Source organism: Urocampus carinirostris, unplaced genomic scaffold (assembly GCF_059441175.1).
Source record: "Urocampus carinirostris isolate Australia breed hairy pipefish unplaced genomic scaffold, RoL_Ucar_1.0 HiC_scaffold_22, whole genome shotgun sequence".
NCBI classification, from domain to species: domain Eukaryota; kingdom Metazoa; phylum Chordata; class Actinopteri; order Syngnathiformes; family Syngnathidae; genus Urocampus; species Urocampus carinirostris.
This window is the reverse complement of record NW_028283129.1, coordinates 129,303-150,857: the sequence shown is the minus strand read 5'-3', so window position 1 is coordinate 150,857 and position 21,555 is coordinate 129,303.

Below are 21,555 nucleotides of genomic sequence, written 5' to 3'. Positions count from 1 at the left end.
TCATTAAATCAGCGGCAGTTCATTTCGAACGGCTTTTCGTATTTCCAATGGTAACTGCATTGCCTCAAAAACGCGCCTGGAGGGCACTAATCAAATCGGCGGGCCTTCATTTTGAACGGCTGGATGTATGGCCAATGGTAGCTGCATTGCCGCAAAAACGCCACCGGAGGGCAGTCATTAAATCGGCGGCCGTTCATTTTCAACGGCTCGATGTATTTCCAAGAATAGCTGCATCGCCCCAAAAACGCCACTGGAGGGCTCTTATTAAGTCGGGAGCCGTTCATTTCCAACGGCTGGATGTATTTCCAATGGTAGCTGCAATGCCGCAAAAAGCGACCGGAGGGCACTCATTAAATCGGCGGCCGTTCATTTCCAACGGCTGGACTTATTTCCAATGGTAGCTGCATTGCCTCAAGAACGCCACCGGAGGGCACCCATTAAATCGGCGGCTGTTAATTTCAAACGGCGGGATGTATTTCCAATGGTAGCTGCATTGCCGCAAAAACGCCACCGGTGACACTCATTTAATCGGCTGCCGTTCATTTCCAACGGCTCGATGTATTTCCAATGGTAGCTGCATTGCCGCAAAAACGCCACTGGAGGGCACTTATTATATCGATGGCTGTTCATTTCAAGCGGCTGGGTTTATTTCCAATGGTAGCTGCATTGCCGCAAATAAGCCACCGTAGACACTCATTAAATCGGCTGCCATTCATTTCCAAACGGCTCATTTTATTTCCAATAGTAGCTGCATTGCTGCAAAAACGCCACCGGAGACACTCATTAAATCGGCAGCCGTTCATTTCTAACGGCTGGATGTATTTCCAATGGTAGCTGCACTGCCCCAAAAACGCCACCGGAGGGCACTCATTAAATTGGCAGCCATTCATTTCCAACGGCTTATTACATTTCCAATGGTAGCTGCTTTGCTGCAAAAACGCCACCAGAGACACTCATTAAAACGGCTCGATGTAGTTCCAATGGTAGCTGCATTGCCGCAAAAAGTGACCGGAGGGCACTCATTAAATCGGCGACTGTTAATTTCCAACGGCTCAATGTATTTTTAAAGGTAGCTGCATTCCCCCGAAAATGCAACCGGTGTGCACTCATTAAATTGGCAGGCGATCATTTCGAATGGCTGGATGTATTTCCAATGGTAGCTGCATTGCTGCAAAAATGCCACTGGAGTGCACAACTTTAAATCGGCAGCTGTTCATTTCCAAAGGCTGGATGTATTTCCACTGGTAGTTGCATTGCCGCAAAAACGCCACCGGAGGGCACTCATTTAATCGGCGGCCGTTAATTTCTAACAGCTCGATGTATTTCCAATAGTAGCTGCATTGCCGCAAAAACGCCACCGGAGGGAACTCATTAAATCGGCGGCCGTTCATTTCGAATGGTTGGATGTATGTCCAATGGTAGCTGCATTGCCGCAAGAACGCCACTGAAGGGCACTCATTAAATCGGCGGCAGTTCATTTCGAACGGCTTGACGTATTTCCAATGGTAGCTACATTGCCTCAAAAACGCGCCTGGAGGGCACTAATTAAATCGGCGGGCCTTCAATTTGAACGGCTGTATGTATGGCCAATGGTAGATGCAATGGCGCAAAAAGCGACCGGACGGCATTCATTAAATCGGCGGCCGTTCATTTCCAACGGCTGGACTTATTTCCAATGGTAGCTGCATTGGCGCAAGAACGCCACCGGAGGGCACCCATTAAATCGGCGGCTGTTCATTTCGAACAGCTTGACGTATTTCCAATAGTAGCTTCATTGCCCCAAAAACGCTACCGGAGGGCACTCAAACGGCGGAATGTATTTCCAATGGTAGCTGCATTGCCGCAAAAACTCCACGGGAGACACTCATTAAATCGGCTGCCGTTCATTTCCAACGGCTCGATGTATTTCCAATGGTAGCTGCATTGCCAAAAAAACGCCACCGGAGACACTCATTAAATCGGCTGTCGTTCATTTCCAACGGCTCGATGTATTTCCAATGGTAGCTGCATTGCCGCAAAAACGCCATCGGAGGGCACTCATTAAATCGAATGCCGTTCATTTCCAACGGCTCCATGTATTTCCATTGGTAGCTGCATTGCCGCAAGAACGCCACCGGAGGGCACTCATTAAATCGGCGTCTGTTCATTTCGAACTGCTTGATGTATTTCCAATGGTAGCTTCAGTGCCCCAAAAACGCTACCAGAGGACACTCATTAAATCGGCGGCGGTTCATTTCGAACGGCTGGATGTATTTCCAATGGTAGCTGCATTGCCGCAAAAACGCCACTGGAGAAACTCATTAAATCGGCTGCCGTTCATTTCCAACGGCTTATTGTATTTCCAATGGCAGCTGCATTGCCGCAAAAACGCCACCGGAGGCACTCATTAAATCGGCTGCCGTTCATTTCCAACGGCTGGATGTATTTCCAATGGTAGCTGCATTGCCCCAAAAACGCCACCGGAGGGCACTCATCAAATCGGCGGCTGTTCATTTCGAACAGCTTGACGTATTTCCAATGGTAGCTTCATTGCCCCAAAAACGCTACCGGAGGGCACTCATTAAATCGGCGGCGGTTCATTTCGAATGGCTGGATGTATTTCCAATGGTAGCTGCGTTTCCGCAAAAACGCCACCGGAAGGCATTTATTAAATCTGGCTGTTCATTTCAAACGGCTGGATGTATTTCCAATGGTAGCTGCATTGCCGCAAATACGCCACCGAGGACACTCATTTAATCGGCGGCCGTTCATTTCCAACGGCACAAACTATTTGAGACTGGGAGGTCGCTGGTTCGCGCCTCGGCCGAGACATACCTAATTGGTATAATGGCGGCGCCATCTGTTGGCTGCGGCTGCATCGACTCGCTACAACGGGTCAGGTGTATCGACATTTCGTTTTGTGTACATTGTTACAAAGAATGACAATACGAAGGAAATTATTATTATTATTATTATTTCCAATGGTAGTTGCATTGCCCCTAAAACGCCACTGGAGGGCACTCATTAAATCGGCAGCCGTTCATTTCCAACGGCTGGATGTATTTCCAATGGTAGCTGCATTGCCGCAAGAATGCCACCGGAGTGCACTCATTAAATCGGCGGCTGTTCATTTTGAACAGCTTGACGTATTTCCAATGGTAGTTTCATTGCCCCAAAATCGCCACCGGAGACACTCATTAAATCGGCTGTCGTTCGTTTCCAACAGCTCTATGTATTTCCAATGGCAGCTGCATTGCAGCAAAAACGCCACCGGAGGGAACTGATTAAATCGGCGGCCGTTCATTTCCAACGGCTCATTGTATTTCCAATGGTAGCTGCATTGCCGCAAAATTGCCACCGGAGACACTCATTAAATTGGCAGCCATCCATTTCCAACGGCTTATTGTATTTCCATTGGTAGCTGCATTGCTGCAAAAACGCCACCAGAGACACTAATTAAAACGGCTGCCATTCATTTCCAATGGCTCAATGTATTTCCAATGGTAGCTGCATTGCTGCAAAAAGCGACCAGAGAGCACTCATTAAATCGGCGGCTGTTAACTTCCAACGGCTCGATGTATTTCCAATAGTAGCTGCATTGCCGCAAGAAGGCCACTGAAGGGCACTCATTAAATTGGCGGCCGTTCATTTCTAACGGCTCAATGTATTTTTAAAGGTAGCTGCATTCCCCCAAAAATGCAACCATTGTGCACTCATTAAATTGGCAGGCGTTCATTTCGAATGGCTGGATGTATTTCCAATGGTAGCTGCATTGCCGCACAAACACCATCGGAGGGCACTCATTAAATCGGCGGCAGTTCATTTCGAACGGCTTGACGTATTTCCAATGGTAGCTGCATTGCCTCAAAAACGTGCCTGGAGGGCACCAATTAAATGGGCGGGCATTCATTTTGAACGGCTGGATGTATGGCCAATGGTAGCTGCAATGGCGAAAAAAGCGACCAGAGGGCACTCATTAAATCGGCGGCCGTTGATTTACAACGGCTGGACTTATTTCCAATGCTAGCTGCATTGCCGCAAGAACGCCACCGGAGACACTCATTAAATCGAATGCCGTTCATTTACAACGGCTCGATGTATTTCCAATGGTAGCTGCATTGCCGCAAAAACGCCATCGGAGGGCACTCATTAAATCGGCGGCTGTTCATTTTCAACGGCTCATTGTATTTCCAATGGTAGCTGCGTTGCCACAAAAAACGCCACCGGAGACACTCATTAAATCGGCTGCCGTTCATTTCCAACGGCTGGATATATTTCCAATGGTAGCTGCATTGCCCCGAAAACGCCACCGGAGGGCACTCATCAAATCGGCGGCTGTTCATTTCGAACGGCTTGACGTATTTCCAATGGTAGCTTCATTGCCGCAAGAATGCCACCGGAGTGCACTCATTAAATCGGCGGCTGTTCATTTTGAACAGCTTGACGTATTTCCAATGGTAGTTTCATTGCCCCAAAATCGCCACCGGAGACACTCATTAAATCGGCTGTCGTTCGTTTCCAACAGCTCTATGTATTTCCAATGGCAGCTGCATTGCAGCAAAAACGCCACCGGAGGGAACTGATTAAATCGGCGGCCGTTCATTTCCAACGGCTCATTGTATTTCCAATGGTAGCTGCATTGCCGCAAAATTGCCACCGGAGACACTCATTAAATTGGCAGCCATCCATTTCCAACGGCTTATTGTATTTCCATTGGTAGCTGCATTGCTGCAAAAACGCCACCAGAGACACTAATTAAAACGGCTGCCATTCATTTCCAATGGCTCAATGTATTTCCAATGGTAGCTGCATTGCTGCAAAAAGCGACCAGAGAGCACTCATTAAATCGGCGGCTGTTAACTTCCAACGGCTCGATGTATTTCCAATAGTAGCTGCATTGCCGCAAGAAGGCCACTGAAGGGCACTCATTAAATTGGCGGCCGTTCATTTCTAACGGCTCAATGTATTTTTAAAGGTAGCTGCATTCCCCCAAAAATGCAACCATTGTGCACTCATTAAATTGGCAGGCGTTCATTTCGAATGGCTGGATGTATTTCCAATGGTAGCTGCATTGCCGCACAAACACCATCGGAGGGCACTCATTAAATCGGCGGCAGTTCATTTCGAACGGCTTGACGTATTTCCAATGGTAGCTGCATTGCCTCAAAAACGTGCCTGGAGGGCACCAATTAAATGGGCGGGCATTCATTTTGAACGGCTGGATGTATGGCCAATGGTAGCTGCAATGGCGAAAAAAGCGACCAGAGGGCACTCATTAAATCGGCGGCCGTTGATTTACAACGGCTGGACTTATTTCCAATGCTAGCTGCATTGCCGCAAGAACGCCACCGGAGGGCACCCATCAAATCAGAGGCTGTTCATTTCGAACAGCTTGACGTATTTCCAATGGTAGCTTCATTGCCCCAAAAACGCTACCGGAGGGCACTCATTAAATCGGCGACATTCATTTCCAACGGCTCGATGTATTTCCAATGGTAGCTGCATTGCCAAAAAAACGCCACCGGAGACACTCATTAAATCGTCTGTCGTTCATTTCCAACGGCTCGATGTATTTCCAATGGTAGCTGCATTGCCGCAAAAACGTCATCGGAGGGCACTCAATAAATCGAATGCTGTTCATATCCAACGGCTGGATGTATTTCCATTGGTGGCTGCATTGCCGCAAGAACGCCACCGGAGGGCACTCATTAAATAGGCGGCTGTTCATTTCGAACTGCTTGTTGTATTTCCAATGGTAGCTTCAGTGCCCCAAAAATGTGCCTGGAGGGCACCAATTAAATGGGCGGGCATTCATTTTGAACGGCTGGATGTATGGCCAATGGTAGCTGCAATGGCGAAAAAAGCGACCAGAGGGCACTCATTAAATCGGCGGCCGTTGATTTACAACGGCTGGACTTATTTCCAATGCTAGCTGCATTGCCGCAAGAACGCCACCGGAGACACTCATTAAATCGAATGCCGTTCATTTACAACGGCTCGATGTATTTCCAATGGTAGCTGCATTGCCGCAAAAACGCCATCGGAGGGCACTCATTAAATCGGCGGCTGTTCATTTTCAACGGCTCATTGTATTTCCAATGGTAGCTGCGTTGCCACAAAAAACGCCACCGGAGACACTCATTAAATCGGCTGCCGTTCATTTCCAACGGCTGGATATATTTCCAATGGTAGCTGCATTGCCCCGAAAACGCCACCGGAGGGCACTCATCAAATCGGCGGCTGTTCATTTCGAACGGCTTGACGTATTTCCAATGGTAGCTTCATTGCCGCAAGAATGCCACCGGAGTGCACTCATTAAATCGGCGGCTGTTCATTTTGAACAGCTTGACGTATTTCCAATGGTAGTTTCATTGCCCCAAAATCGCCACCGGAGACACTCATTAAATCGGCTGTCGTTCGTTTCCAACAGCTCTATGTATTTCCAATGGCAGCTGCATTGCAGCAAAAACGCCACCGGAGGGAACTGATTAAATCGGCGGCCGTTCATTTCCAACGGCTCATTGTATTTCCAATGGTAGCTGCATTGCCGCAAAATTGCCACCGGAGACACTCATTAAATTGGCAGCCATCCATTTCCAACGGCTTATTGTATTTCCATTGGTAGCTGCATTGCTGCAAAAACGCCACCAGAGACACTAATTAAAACGGCTGCCATTCATTTCCAATGGCTCAATGTATTTCCAATGGTAGCTGCATTGCTGCAAAAAGCGACCAGAGAGCACTCATTAAATCGGCGGCTGTTAACTTCCAACGGCTCGATGTATTTCCAATAGTAGCTGCATTGCCGCAAGAAGGCCACTGAAGGGCACTCATTAAATTGGCGGCCGTTCATTTCTAACGGCTCAATGTATTTTTAAAGGTAGCTGCATTCCCCCAAAAATGCAACCATTGTGCACTCATTAAATTGGCAGGCGTTCATTTCGAATGGCTGGATGTATTTCCAATGGTAGCTGCATTGCCGCACAAACACCATCGGAGGGCACTCATTAAATCGGCGGCAGTTCATTTCGAACGGCTTGACGTATTTCCAATGGTAGCTGCATTGCCTCAAAAACGTGCCTGGAGGGCACCAATTAAATGGGCGGGCATTCATTTTGAACGGCTGGATGTATGGCCAATGGTAGCTGCAATGGCGAAAAAAGCGACCAGAGGGCACTCATTAAATCGGCGGCCGTTGATTTACAACGGCTGGACTTATTTCCAATGCTAGCTGCATTGCCGCAAGAACGCCACCGGAGGGCACCCATCAAATCAGAGGCTGTTCATTTCGAACAGCTTGACGTATTTCCAATGGTAGCTTCATTGCCCCAAAAACGCTACCGGAGGGCACTCATTAAATCGGCGACATTCATTTCCAACGGCTCGATGTATTTCCAATGGTAGCTGCATTGCCAAAAAAACGCCACCGGAGACACTCATTAAATCGTCTGTCGTTCATTTCCAACGGCTCGATGTATTTCCAATGGTAGCTGCATTGCCGCAAAAACGTCATCGGAGGGCACTCAATAAATCGAATGCTGTTCATATCCAACGGCTGGATGTATTTCCATTGGTGGCTGCATTGCCGCAAGAACGCCACCGGAGGGCACTCATTAAATAGGCGGCTGTTCATTTCGAACTGCTTGTTGTATTTCCAATGGTAGCTTCAGTGCCCCAAAAACGCTACCGGAGGACACTCATTAAATCGGCTGCCGTTCAATTCCAACGGCTGGATGTATTTCCAATGGTAGCTGCATTGCCCCTAAAACGCCACCGGAGGGCACTCATCAAATCGGCGGCTGTTCATTTCGAACAGCCTGACGTATTTCCAATGGTAGCTTCATTGCCCCAAAAACGCTACCGGAGGGCACTCATTAAATCGGCGGCGGTTCATTTCAAACGGCTGGATGTATTTCCAATGGTAGCTGCATTTCTGCAAAAACGCCACCGGAGGGCATTTATTAAATCAGTGGCTGTTCATTTCAAACGGCTGGATGTATTTCCAATGGTAGCTGCATTGCCGCAAATACGCCACCGAGGACACTCATTTAATCGGCGGCCGTTCATTTCCAACGGCACAAACTATTTCCAATGGTAGTTGCATTGCCCCAAAAATGCCACCGGAGGGCACTCATTAAATCGGCGGCCGTTCATTTCCAACGGCTGGATGTATTTCCAATGGTAGCTGCATTGCCGCAAGAATGCCACCGGAGGGCACTCATTAAATCAACGGCTGTTCATTTTGAACAGCTTGACGTATTTCCAATGGTAGCTTCATTGCCCCAAAAACGCCACCGGACGGCACTCATTAATTCGGCGGCGGTTAATTTCGAACGGCTCGATGTATATCTAATGGTAGCTGCATTGCCCCAAAACGCCACTGGAGGGCACTCATTAAATCGGCGACATTCATTTCCAACGGCTCGATGTATTTCCAATGGTAGCTGCATTGCCAAAAAAACGCCACCGGAGACACTCATTAAATCGTCTGTCGTTCATTTCCAACGGCTCGATGTATTTCCAATGGTAGCTGCATTGCCGCAAAAACGTCATCGGAGGGCACTCAATAAATCGAATGCTGTTCATATCCAACGGCTGGATGTATTTCCATTGGTGGCTGCATTGCCGCAAGAACGCCACCGGAGGGCACTCATTAAATAGGCGGCTGTTCATTTCGAACTGCTTGTTGTATTTCCAATGGTAGCTTCAGTGCCCCAAAAACGCTACCGGAGGACACTCATTAAATCGGCTGCCGTTCAATTCCAACGGCTGGATGTATTTCCAATGGTAGCTGCATTGCCCCTAAAACGCCACCGGAGGGCACTCATCAAATCGGCGGCTGTTCATTTCGAACAGCCTGACGTATTTCCAATGGTAGCTTCATTGCCCCAAAAACGCTACCGGAGGGCACTCATTAAATCGGCGGCGGTTCATTTCAAACGGCTGGATGTATTTCCAATGGTAGCTGCATTTCTGCAAAAACGCCACCGGAGGGCATTTATTAAATCAGTGGCTGTTCATTTCAAACGGCTGGATGTATTTCCAATGGTAGCTGCATTGCCGCAAATACGCCACCGAGGACACTCATTTAATCGGCGGCCGTTCATTTCCAACGGCACAAACTATTTCCAATGGTAGTTGCATTGCCCCAAAAATGCCACCGGAGGGCACTCATTAAATCGGCGGCCGTTCATTTCCAACGGCTGGATGTATTTCCAATGGTAGCTGCATTGCCGCAAGAATGCCACCGGAGGGCACTCATTAAATCAACGGCTGTTCATTTTGAACAGCTTGACGTATTTCCAATGGTAGCTTCATTGCCCCAAAAACGCCACCGGACGGCACTCATTAATTCGGCGGCGGTTAATTTCGAACGGCTCGATGTATATCTAATGGTAGCTGCATTGCCCCAAAACGCCACTGGAGGAAACTCATTAAATCGGCGGGCGTTCATTTCCAACAGCTCGATGTATTTCCAATGGCAGCTGCATTGCAGCAAAAACGCCACCGGAGACACTCATTAAATCGGCTGCCGTTCGTTTCCAACGGCTGGATGTATTTCCAATGGTAGCTGCATTGCCGTAAAAACGCCACAGAGGGCACTCATTTAATCGGTGGCCATTCATTTCCAACGGCACGAAGTTTTTCAAATGGTGGTTGCATTGCCCCAAAAACGCCACCGGAGGGCACTCATTAAATTGGCGGCCGTTCATTTCCAACGGCTCATTGTATTTCCAATGGTAGCTGCATTGCCACAAAAACGCCACCGGAGACACTCATTCAATCGGCTGCCGTTCATTTCCAACGGCTGGATGTATTTCCAATGGAAGATGAATTGCCGCTAAAACGCCACCGGAGGGCACTCATTTAATTGGTGGCCGTTCATTTCTAACGGCTCAATGTATTTCCAATGGTAGCTGCATTGCCGTAAAAACGCCACCGAGGGCACTCATTTAATCGGTGGCCATTCATTTCCAACGGCACGAAGTTTTTCAAATGGTGGTTGCATTGCCCCAAAAACGCCACCGGAGAGCACTAATTAAATCGACGGCCGTTCATTTCCAACGGCTCGATGTATTTCCAATAGTAGCTGCATTGCCGCAAAAACGCCACCGGAGCGCACTCATTAAATCGGCGGCCGTTCCTTTTGAATGGCTGGATGTATTTCCAATGGTAGCTGCATTGCCGCAAAATTGCCACCGGAGACACTCATTAAATCGGCTGCCGTTCGTTTCCAACGGCTGGATGTATTTCCAATGGTAGCTGCATTGCCGTAAAAACGCCACCGAGGGCACTCATTAAATTGGCGGCCATTCATTTGCAACTTCTCATTGTATTTCCAATGGTAGCTGCATTGCCACAAAAACGCCACCGGAGACATTCATTCAATCGGCTGCCGTTCATTTCCAACGGCTGGATGTATTTCCAATGGAAGCTGAATTGCAGCTACAACGCCACCGGAGGGCACTCATTTAATTGGAGGCCGTTCATTTCTAACGGCTCAATGTATTTTTAAAGGTAGCTGCATTGCCCCAAAAACGCAACCGGAGTGCACTCATTAAATCGGTGGGTGTTCATTTCGAACGGCTGGATGTATTTCCAATGGAAGCTGCATTGCCGCAAGAACACCACCGGAGGGCACTCATTAAATGGGCGGCCGTTCATTTCCAACAGCTAAATGTATTTTTAAAGGTAGCTGGATTGCCCCAAAAACGCAACCGGAGTGCACTCATTAAATCGGTGGGTGTTAATTTCGAACAGCTGCATGTATTTCCAATGGTACATGCATTGCCGCAAGAACGCCACCGGAGGGCACTCATTAAATTGGCGGCCGTTCATTTCCAATGGCTCCTCATTGTATTTCCAATAGTAGCTGCATTGCTGCAAAAACGCCACCAGAGACACTCATTTAATCGGCTGCCGTTCAATTCCAGCGGCTGGATGTATTTCCAATGGTAGCTGCATTGCCCCAAAAACGCCACCGGAGGGCACTCATCAAATCGGCGGCTGTTCATTTCGAACAGCTTGACGTATTTCCAATGGTAGCTTCATTGCCCCAAAAACGCTACCGGAGGGAACTCATTAAATCGGCGGTGGTTCATTTCGAACGGCTGGATGTATTTCCAATGGTAGCTGCATTTCCGCAAAAACGCCACCGGAGGGCATTTATTAAATCAGTGGCTGTTCATTTCCAACGGCACAAACTATTTCCAATGGTATTTGCATTGCCCCAAAAATGCCACCAGAGGGCACTTATTAAATCAGCAGCCGTTCATTTCCAACGGCTGGATGTATTTCCAATGGTAGCTGCATTGCCGCAAAAACGCCAGCGGACACACTCATTAAATTGGCTGCCGTTCATTTCCAACGGCTGGATGTATTTCCAATGGTAGCTGCATTGCCCTAAAAACGCCAGCGGAGGGCACTCATTAAATCGGCGGCCGTTCATTTCCAACGGCTTGATGTATTCCCAATGGTAGCTGCATTGCCGCAAAAAACCCACAGGAGGGTATTTATTAAATTGGTGGCTGTTCATTTCAAACGGCTCGATGTTTTTCCAATGGTAGCTGCATTGCCGCAAATATGCCACCCAGGGCTTTCATTTAATCGGCAGCCGTTCATTTCCAACGGCACGAAGTATTTCCAATGGTAGCTCAATTGCCGCAAAAACGCCACGGAGGGCACCCATTAAATCGGCGGCTGTTAATTTCAAACGGCGGGATATATTTCCAATGGTAGCTGCATTGCCGCAAAAACGCCACCGGTGACACTCATTTAATCGGCTGCCGTTCATTTCCAACGGCTCGATGTATTTCCAATGGTAGCTGCATTGCTCCAAAAACGCCACTGGAGGGAACTCATTAAATCTGCGGCCGCTCATTTCCAACGGCTTGATGTATTTCCAATGGTAGCTGCATTGCCGCAAAAACGCCACTGGAGGGCACTTATTATATCGATGGCTGTTCATTTCAAGCGGCTGGGTTTATTTCCAATGGTAGCTGCATTGCCGCAAATACGCCACCGTAGACACTCATTAAATCGGCTGCCATTCATTTCCAAACGGCTCATTTTATTTCCAATGGTAGCTGCATTGCTGCAAAAACGCCACCGGAGGGCACTCATTTAATCGGCGGCCGTTAATTTCTAACAGCTCGATGTATTTCCAATAGTAGCTGCATTGCCGCAAAAACGCCACCGGAGGGAACTCATTAAATCGGCGGCCGTTCATTTCGAATGGTTGGATGTATGTCCAATGGTAGCTGCATTGCCGCAAGAACGCCACTGAAGGGCACTCATTAAATCGGCGGCAGTTCATTTCGAACGGCTTGACGTATTTCCAATGGTAGCTACATTGCCTCAAAAACGCGCCTGGAGGGCACTAATTAAATCGGCGGGCCTTCAATTTGAACGGCTGTATGTATGGCCAATGGTAGATGCAATGGCGCAAAAAGCGACCGGACGGCATTCATTAAATCGGCGGCCGTTCATTTCGAACAGCTTGACGTATTTCCAATAGTAGCTTCATTGCCCCAAAAACGCTACCGGAGGGCACTCAAACGGCGGAATGTATTTCCAATGGTAGCTGCATTGCCGCAAAAACTCCACGGGAGACACTCATTAAATCGGCTGCCGTTCATTTCCAACGGCTCGATGTATTTCCAATGGTAGCTGCATTGCCAAAAAAACGCCACCGGAGACACTCATTAAATCGGCTGTCGTTCATTTCCAACGGCTCGATGTATTTCCAATGGTAGCTGCATTGCCGCAAAAACGCCATCGGAGGGCACTCATTAAATCGAATGCCGTTCATTTCCAACGGCTCCATGTATTTCCATTGGTAGCTGCATTGCCGCAAGAACGCCACCGGAGGGCACTCATTAAATCGGCGTCTGTTCATTTCGAACTGCTTGATGTATTTCCAATGGTAGCTTCAGTGCCCCAAAAACGCTACCAGAGGACACTCATTAAATCGGCGGCGGTTCATTTCGAACGGCTGGATGTATTTCCAATGGTAGCTGCATTGCCGCAAAAACGCCACTGGAGAAACTCATTAAATCGGCTGCCGTTCATTTCCAACGGCTTATTGTATTTCCAATGGCAGCTGCATTGCCGCAAAAACGCCACCGGAGGCACTCATTAAATCGGCTGCCGTTCATTTCCAACGGCTGGATGTATTTCCAATGGTAGCTGCATTGCCCCAAAAACGCCACCGGAGGGCACTCATCAAATCGGCGGCTGTTCATTTCGAACAGCTTGACGTATTTCCAATGGTAGCTTCATTGCCCCAAAAACGCTACCGGAGGGCACTCATTAAATCGGCGGCGGTTCATTTCGAATGGCTGGATGTATTTCCAATGGTAGCTGCGTTTCCGCAAAAACGCCACCGGAAGGCATTTATTAAATCTGGCTGTTCATTTCAAACGGCTGGATGTATTTCCAATGGTAGCTGCATTGCCGCAAATACGCCACCGAGGACACTCATTTAATCGGCGGCCGTTCATTTCCAACGGCACAAACTATTTGAGACTGGGAGGTCGCTGGTTCGCGCCTCGGCCGAGACATACCTAATTGGTATAATCGCGGCGCCATCTGTTGGCTGCGGCTGCATCGACTCGCTACAACGGGTCAGGTGTATCGACATTTCGTTTTGTGTACATTGTTACAAAGAATGACAATACGAAGGAAATTATTATTATTATTATTATTTCCAATGGTAGTTGCATTGCCCCTAAAACGCCACTGGAGGGCACTCATTAAATCGGCAGCCGTTCATTTCCAACGGCTGGATGTATTTCCAATGGTAGCTGCATTGCCGCAAGAATGCCACCGGAGTGCACTCATTAAATCGGCGGCTGTTCATTTTGAACAGCTTGACGTATTTCCAATGGTAGTTTCATTGCCCCAAAATCGCCACCGGAGACACTCATTAAATCGGCTGTCGTTCGTTTCCAACAGCTCTATGTATTTCCAATGGCAGCTGCATTGCAGCAAAAACGCCACCGGAGGGAACTGATTAAATCGGCGGCCGTTCATTTCCAACGGCTCATTGTATTTCCAATGGTAGCTGCATTGCCGCAAAATTGCCACCGGAGACACTCATTAAATTGGCAGCCATCCATTTCCAACGGCTTATTGTATTTCCATTGGTAGCTGCATTGCTGCAAAAACGCCACCAGAGACACTAATTAAAACGGCTGCCATTCATTTCCAATGGCTCAATGTATTTCCAATGGTAGCTGCATTGCTGCAAAAAGCGACCAGAGAGCACTCATTAAATCGGCGGCTGTTAACTTCCAACGGCTCGATGTATTTCCAATAGTAGCTGCATTGCCGCAAGAAGGCCACTGAAGGGCACTCATTAAATTGGCGGCCGTTCATTTCTAACGGCTCAATGTATTTTTAAAGGTAGCTGCATTCCCCCAAAAATGCAACCATTGTGCACTCATTAAATTGGCAGGCGTTCATTTCGAATGGCTGGATGTATTTCCAATGGTAGCTGCATTGCCGCACAAACACCATCGGAGGGCACTCATTAAATCGGCGGCAGTTCATTTCGAACGGCTTGACGTATTTCCAATGGTAGCTGCATTGCCTCAAAAACGTGCCTGGAGGGCACCAATTAAATGGGCGGGCATTCATTTTGAACGGCTGGATGTATGGCCAATGGTAGCTGCAATGGCGAAAAAAGCGACCAGAGGGCACTCATTAAATCGGCGGCCGTTGATTTACAACGGCTGGACTTATTTCCAATGCTAGCTGCATTGCCGCAAGAACGCCACCGGAGGGCACCCATCAAATCAGAGGCTGTTCATTTCGAACAGCTTGACGTATTTCCAATGGTAGCTTCATTGCCCCAAAAACGCTACCGGAGGGCACTCATTAAATCGGCGACATTCATTTCCAACGGCTCGATGTATTTCCAATGGTAGCTGCATTGCCAAAAAAACGCCACCGGAGACACTCATTAAATCGTCTGTCGTTCATTTCCAACGGCTCGATGTATTTCCAATGGTAGCTGCATTGCCGCAAAAACGTCATCGGAGGGCACTCAATAAATCGAATGCTGTTCATATCCAACGGCTGGATGTATTTCCATTGGTGGCTGCATTGCCGCAAGAACGCCACCGGAGGGCACTCATTAAATAGGCGGCTGTTCATTTCGAACTGCTTGTTGTATTTCCAATGGTAGCTTCAGTGCCCCAAAAACGCTACCGGAGGACACTCATTAAATCGGCTGCCGTTCAATTCCAACGGCTGGATGTATTTCCAATGGTAGCTGCATTGCCCCTAAAACGCCACCGGAGGGCACTCATCAAATCGGCGGCTGTTCATTTCGAACAGCCTGACGTATTTCCAATGGTAGCTTCATTGCCCCAAAAACGCTACCGGAGGGCACTCATTAAATCGGCGGCGGTTCATTTCAAACGGCTGGATGTATTTCCAATGGTAGCTGCATTTCTGCAAAAACGCCACCGGAGGGCATTTATTAAATCAGTGGCTGTTCATTTCAAACGGCTGGATGTATTTCCAATGGTAGCTGCATTGCCGCAAATACGCCACCGAGGACACTCATTTAATCGGCGGCCGTTCATTTCCAACGGCACAAACTATTTCCAATGGTAGTTGCATTGCCCCAAAAATGCCACCGGAGGGCACTCATTAAATCGGCGGCCGTTCATTTCCAACGGCTGGATGTATTTCCAATGGTAGCTGCATTGCCGCAAGAATGCCACCGGAGGGCACTCATTAAATCAACGGCTGTTCATTTTGAACAGCTTGACGTATTTCCAATGGTAGCTTCATTGCCCCAAAAACGCCACCGGACGGCACTCATTAATTCGGCGGCGGTTAATTTCGAACGGCTCGATGTATATCTAATGGTAGCTGCATTGCCCCAAAACGCCACTGGAGGGCACTCATTAAATCGGCGACATTCATTTCCAACGGCTCGATGTATTTCCAATGGTAGCTGCATTGCCAAAAAAACGCCACCGGAGACACTCATTAAATCGTCTGTCGTTCATTTCCAACGGCTCGATGTATTTCCAATGGTAGCTGCATTGCCGCAAAAACGTCATCGGAGGGCACTCAATAAATCGAATGCTGTTCATATCCAACGGCTGGATGTATTTCCATTGGTGGCTGCATTGCCGCAAGAACGCCACCGGAGGGCACTCATTAAATAGGCGGCTGTTCATTTCGAACTGCTTGTTGTATTTCCAATGGTAGCTTCAGTGCCCCAAAAACGCTACCGGAGGACACTCATTAAATCGGCTGCCGTTCAATTCCAACGGCTGGATGTATTTCCAATGGTAGCTGCATTGCCCCTAAAACGCCACCGGAGGGCACTCATCAAATCGGCGGCTGTTCATTTCGAACAGCCTGACGTATTTCCAATGGTAGCTTCATTGCCCCAAAAACGCTACCGGAGGGCACTCATTAAATCGGCGGCGGTTCATTTCAAACGGCTGGATGTATTTCCAATGGTAGCTGCATTTCTGCAAAAACGCCACCGGAGGGCATTTATTAAATCAGTGGCTGTTCATTTCAAACGGCTGGATGTATTTCCAATGGTAGCTGCATTGCCGCAAATACGCCACCGAGGACACTCATTTAATCGGCGGCCGTTCATTTCCAACGGCACAAACTATTTCCAATGGTAGTTGCATTGCCCCAAAAATGCCACCGGAGGGCACTCATTAAATCGGCGGCCGTTCATTTCCAACGGCTGGATGTATTTCCAATGGTAGCTGCATTGCCGCAAGAATGCCACCGGAGGGCACTCATTAAATCAACGGCTGTTCATTTTGAACAGCTTGACGTATTTCCAATGGTAGCTTCATTGCCCCAAAAACGCCACCGGACGGCACTCATTAATTCGGCGGCGGTTAATTTCGAACGGCTCGATGTATATCTAATGGTAGCTGCATTGCCCCAAAACGCCACTGGAGGAAACTCATTAAATCGGCGGGCGTTCATTTCCAACAGCTCGATGTATTTCCAATGGCAGCTGCATTGCAGCAAAAACGCCACCGGAGACACTCATTAAATCGGCTGCCGTTCGTTTCCAACGGCTGGATGTATTTCCAATGGTAGCTGCATTGCCGTAAAAACGCCACAGAGGGCACTCATTTAATCGGTGGCCATTCATTTCCAACGGCACGAAGTTTTTCAAATGGTGGTTGCATTGCCCCAAAAACGCCACCGGAGGGCACTCATTAAATTGGCGGCCGTTCATTTCCAACGGCTCATTGTATTTCCAATGGTAACTGCATTGCCACAAAAACGCCACCGGAGACACTCATTCAATCGGCTGCCGTTCATTTCCAACGGCTGGATGTATTTCCAATGGAAGATGAATTGCCGCTAAAACGCCACCGGAGGGCACTCATTTAATTGGTGGCCGTTCATTTCTAACGGCTCAATGTATTTCCAATGGTAGCTGCATTGCCGTAAAAACGCCACCGAGGGCACTCATTTAATCGGTGGCCATTCATTTCCAACGGCACGAAGTTTTTCAAATGGTGGTTGCATTGCCCCAAAAACGCCACCGGAGAGCACTAATTAAATCGACGGCCGTTCATTTCCAACGGCTCGATGTATTTCCAATAGTAGCTGCATTGCCGCAAAAACGCCACCGGAGCGCACTCATTAAATCGGCGGCCGTTCCTTTTGAATGGCTGGATGTATTTCCAATGGTAGCTGCATTGCCGCAAAATTGCCACCGGAGACACTCATTAAATCGGCTGCCGTTCGTTTCCAACGGCTGGATGTATTTCCAATGGTAGCTGCATTGCCGTAAAAACGCCACCGAGGGCACTCATTAAATTGGCGGCCATTCATTTGCAACTTCTCATTGTATTTCCAATGGTAGCTGCATTGCCACAAAAACGCCACCGGAGACATTCATTCAATCGGCTGCCGTTCATTTCCAACGGCTGGATGTATTTCCAATGGAAGCTGAATTGCAGCTACAACGCCACCGGAGGGCACTCATTTAATTGGAGGCCGTTCATTTCTAACGGCTCAATGTATTTTTAAAGGTAGCTGCATTGCCCCAAAAACGCAACCGGAGTGCACTCATTAAATCGGTGGGTGTTCATTTCGAACGGCTGGATGTATTTCCAATGGAAGCTGCATTGCCGCAAGAACACCACCGGAGGGCACTCATTAAATGGGCGGCCGTTCATTTCCAACAGCTAAATGTATTTTTAAAGGTAGCTGGATTGCCCCAAAAACGCAACCGGAGTGCACTCATTAAATCGGTGGGTGTTAATTTCGAACAGCTGCATGTATTTCCAATGGTACATGCATTGCCGCAAGAACGCCACCGGAGGGCACTCATTAAATTGGCGGCCGTTCATTTCCAATGGCTCCTCATTGTATTTCCAATAGTAGCTGCATTGCTGCAAAAACGCCACCAGAGACACTCATTTAATCGGCTGCCGTTCAATTCCAGCGGCTGGATGTATTTCCAATGGTAGCTGCATTGCCCCAAAAACGCCACCGGAGGGCACTCATCAAATCGGCGGCTGTTCATTTCGAACAGCTTGACGTATTTCCAATGGTAGCTTCATTGCCCCAAAAACGCTACCGGAGGGAACTCATTAAATCGGCGGTGGTTCATTTCGAACGGCTGGATGTATTTCCAATGGTAGCTGCATTTCCGCAAAAACGCCACCGGAGGGCATTTATTAAATCAGTGGCTGTTCATTTCCAACGGCACAAACTATTTCCAATGGTATTTGCATTGCCCCAAAAATGCCACCAGAGGGCACTTATTAAATCAGCAGCCGTTCATTTCCAACGGCTGGATGTATTTCCAATGGTAGCTGCATTGCCGCAAAAACGCCAGCGGACACACTCATTAAATTGGCTGCCGTTCATTTCCAACGGCTGGATGTATTTCCAATGGTAGCTGCATTGCCCTAAAAACGCCAGCGGAGGGCACTCATTAAATCGGCGGCCGTTCATTTCCAACGGCTTGATGTATTCCCAATGGTAGCTGCATTGCCGCAAAAAACCCACAGGAGGGTATTTATTAAATTGGTGGCTGTTCATTTCAAACGGCTCGATGTTTTTCCAATGGTAGCTGCATTGCCGCAAATATGCCACCCAGGGCTTTCATTTAATCGGCAGCCGTTCATTTCCAACGGCACGAAGTATTTCCAATGGTAGCTCAATTGCCGCAAAAACGCCACGGAGGGCACCCATTAAATCGGCGGCTGTTAATTTCAAACGGCGGGATATATTTCCAATGGTAGCTGCATTGCCGCAAAAACGCCACCGGTGACACTCATTTAATCGGCTGCCGTTCATTTCCAACGGCTCGATGTATTTCCAATGGTAGCTGCATTGCTCCAAAAACGCCACTGGAGGGAACTCATTAAATCTGCGGCCGCTCATTTCCAACGGCTTGATGTATTTCCAATGGTAGCTGCATTGCCGCAAAAACGCCACTGGAGGGCACTTATTATATCGATGGCTGTTCATTTCAAGCGGCTGGGTTTATTTCCAATGGTAGCTGCATTGCCGCAAATACGCCACCGTAGACACTCATTAAATCGGCTGCCATTCATTTCCAAACGGCTCATTTTATTTCCAATGGTAGCTGCATTGCTGCAAAAACGCCACCGGAGGGCACTCATTTAATCGGCGGCCGTTAATTTCTAACAGCTCGATGTATTTCCAATAGTAGCTGCATTGCCGCAAAAACGCCACCGGAGGGAACTCATTAAATCGGCGGCCGTTCATTTCGAATGGTTGGATGTATGTCCAATGGTAGCTGCATTGCCGCAAGAACGCCACTGAAGGGCACTCATTAAATCGGCGGCAGTTCATTTCGAACGGCTTGACGTATTTCCAATGGTAGCTACATTGCCTCAAAAACGCGCCTGGAGGGCACTAATTAAATCGGCGGGCCTTCAATTTGAACGGCTGTATGTATGGCCAATGGTAGATGCAATGGCGCAAAAAGCGACCGGACGGCATTCATTAAATCGGCGGCCGTTCATTTCGAACAGCTTGACGTATTTCCAATAGTAGCTTCATTGCCCCAAAAACGCTACCGGAGGGCACTCAAACGGCGGAATGTATTTCCAATGGTAGCTGCATTGCCGCAAAAACTCCACGGGAGACACTCATTAAATCGGCTGCCGTTCATTTCCAACGGCTCGATGTATTTCCAATGGTAGCTGCATTGCCAAAAAAACGCCACCGGAGACACTCATTAAATCGGCTGTCGTTCATTTCCAACGGCTCGATGTATTTCCAATGGTAGCTGCATTGCCGCAAAAACGCCATCGGAGGGCACTCATTAAATCGAATGCCGTTCATTTCCAACGGCTCCATGTATTTCCATTGGTAGCTGCATTGCCGCAAGAACGCCACCGGAGGGCACTCATTAAATCGGCGTCTGTTCATTTCGAACTGCTTGATGTATTTCCAATGGTAGCTTCAGTGCCCCAAAAACGCTACCAGAGGACACTCATTAAATCGGCGGCGGTTCATTTCGAACGGCTGGATGTATTTCCAATGGTAGCTGCATTGCCGCAAAAACGCCACTGGAGAAACTCATTAAATCGGCTGCCGTTCATTTCCAACGGCTTATTGTATTTCCAATGGCAGCTGCATTGCCGCAAAAACGCCACCGGAGGCACTCATTAAATCGGCTGCCGTTCATTTCCAACGGCTGGATGTATTTCCAATGGTAGCTGCATTGCCCCAAAAACGCCACCGGAGGGCACTCATCAAATCGGCGGCTGTTCATTTCGAACAGCTTGACGTATTTCCAATGGTAGCTTCATTGCCCCAAAAACGCTACCGGAGGGCACTCATTAAATCGGCGGCGGTTCATTTCGAATGGCTGGATGTATTTCCAATGGTAGCTGCGTTTCCGCAAAAACGCCACCGGAAGGCATTTATTAAATCTGGCTGTTCATTTCAAACGGCTGGATGTATTTCCAATGGTAGCTGCATTGCCGCAAATACGCCACCGAGGACACTCATTTAATCGGCGGCCGTTCATTTCCAACGGCACAAACTATTTGAGACTGGGAGGTCGCTGGTTCGCGCCTCGGCCGAGACATACCTAATTGGTATAATGGCGGCGCCATCTGTTGGCTGCGGCTGCATCGACTCGCTACAACGGGTCAGGTGTATCGACATTTCGTTTTGTGTACATTGTTACAAAGAATGACAATACGAAGGAAATTATTATTATTATTATTATTTCCAATGGTAGTTGCATTGCCCCTAAAACGCCACTGGAGGGCACTCATTAAATCGGCAGCCGTTCATTTCCAACGGCTGGATGTATTTCCAATGGTAGCTGCATTGCCGCAAGAATGCCACCGGAGTGCACTCATTAAATCGGCGGCTGTTCATTTTGAACAGCTTGACGTATTTCCAATGGTAGTTTCATTGCCCCAAAATCGCCACCGGAGACACTCATTAAATCGGCTGTCGTTCGTTTCCAACAGCTCTATGTATTTCCAATGGCAGCTGCATTGCAGCAAAAACGCCACCGGAGGGAACTGATTAAATCGGCGGCCGTTCATTTCCAACGGCTCATTG